The following is a 2145-nucleotide window of genomic DNA, read 5'->3' on the forward strand; positions in this document are numbered from 1 at the left end:
AGCCTTCCCCTCCTCCCCCCAAAACTAAACTTACACTATGCCGATTTCTGGACTCCCCAAGTGTCGGGCCCGTAGTTTCCGACTAGGCTATTGTCGGACTACCAAGATGTGAGAATTCAGCTCTTTGATACATCCTGCGTAAAAAATGTAAAAATCACAATTCTCGCAGCATATTTTTCAAGCTAAAGTTTTGTGAACTAAACTATTTTTGGGTGCATAACTTTTAAAAAGCTTTGTTCGTCTATTTCTCTTCATATTTTTGCAGTCTCAGTTACCATATAAGGCCTCAAAATACAGATTTTTATATCTATTTTTCAAAAAATTTCCCGGTGGAGGAACCCCTGGCCCCTGAAATTATGTTTATTCTACATCTCACTTAAAGAGCCACTCTCCTGTTAACCCTCTCACTAAAAAGTTAACAAAAAATAATAAGAAATTAACATAAAAATAAAAACAGCGGGGAGCATTAAAAATGGAGACAGAAAACGTGTGTATGTGTGTGTATTAAGCCAATGTGCAAAAAGCGAAACCGGGCCCCTCCCTCCCCCTCCCCAAAAAAAATAAATAAAAATCTGGATACGGCTTTGGAGAGCGCTTTCCTAATCACCAGAATTTTACCGACTGATTATCTCCAATTAAAAAAGTAACGTCAAAGAAATTGCGAACCTACAGCCTTGACCCTTGAAATGTTGCACGAAACTAGTTCGAGCCCCGTGAGTTTGCACCTGAGTTTTTTCATTTTTAATTTTGAATTGGTTGTCTGGAATTAATTTTTTAAGCTAAAAATTCAAGTGAATTGCCTATTAAAGGGATGAAAGATTTCCCACACTCCTTGACATTGCATGTCGTTCGAAAGAGATTTTTTTTCTGAATCAAATAAAAGCTTGTTCCAGTTTTTTTCGCACATTAGAACATTAGATATAAGAGGTTTTCTTTTTCAAAGAAAAGTCCTAGGCTCAACTCAATTCAATCCTAGAACTAAAGAGCAAAATAACTGGAGATTACAAATTAAGGGGCTTTCAAACGTACAAAGCTGCCGTTTTGCAATACCCTTATTATAGCTGTGCAAGTTGATACAGTTAGTTTGGAACCCGGAAAAAGGGTGCTCTCCACTCTCTAGAGCATTTTTTTTCCCTTTTTAATATCTCGGTTATGCATATTTCTATCAATTTATTTTTGTCTTCGGGTGGGAGTGGGACTGCGTCCTAATCATGAGCTCTTTATTTAAAGTCTATTTTCTACGGGAGAAAGAGGGATTTTCACTTTGTTACAAACGGAACTCGCAACGCGTTTTTTAAAGCTGATCCTTTCTAATAAACAATGTAAATTACCAAAACTGTCAAATGTTTGGGGAAAAGAAAATTTGGAGAAGGATTTTCCCAAGACATCCCAAATCCCGACTTCAAGAAGATATCGACGTAGTCAAGGAAAGGGTTCTCGAATCTAATACCTTCCTACGTCACTAAACGTAGTCTGAAACTGCATTTTTTAAGACTCAATTTAGGAGGACAATTTTCCAACTACCAAACATTATCAGTGCTGATGTAGTTTCGCAACTCGAGAGTTCGAATACACTACCTTGCGGTGATAAACAATTAAAAAAGAAAAGGTAAAACATTCCATTCCACATGTTTTCTTTGGGGTAAATTACAGACTTCAGACAGTTTGTGGTGTAATGTAATTTCAGAAGAATAGAAAAGAAAGCTTACCACAAACACGATGAAAAATTACTGCCATTCGCTAAGCGTCAAAGCAAGTTATAAGTTACGGCATTTCTTTGATTTACCTTTTCCATCCGCCATTAGACAGTAGCTGCAGCGCCCCCTATAATTTATTGTTGTTGCGAATGGAAAAAGTGTTTGGGACAACTTACCAACAACAAAAGGAAATTTGAAACCACATTTTGTTGTATTTTAATTTTTCGTATTAAAAAAAAAAAATCAGTGACGGAGTCTTTTTAGGAGCATACTTTTGAACAAGTTTCGACGAAGTGCAAATTGCCATGGAGGTTGTCTAATTACATAAAGGCACTCCGTAACTTCATTACTCTGACCTACATTGGAGAAGAATAAGTTGTGATTTTTTCTGGCAGCAGTTAAAAAATTGTTTACATCGCTTTTGGTTTTGACGTTTTCGAGAGTAGAG

This window comes from Uloborus diversus, chromosome 4, assembly GCF_026930045.1.
Source record: "Uloborus diversus isolate 005 chromosome 4, Udiv.v.3.1, whole genome shotgun sequence".
Taxonomy (NCBI): domain Eukaryota; kingdom Metazoa; phylum Arthropoda; class Arachnida; order Araneae; family Uloboridae; genus Uloborus; species Uloborus diversus.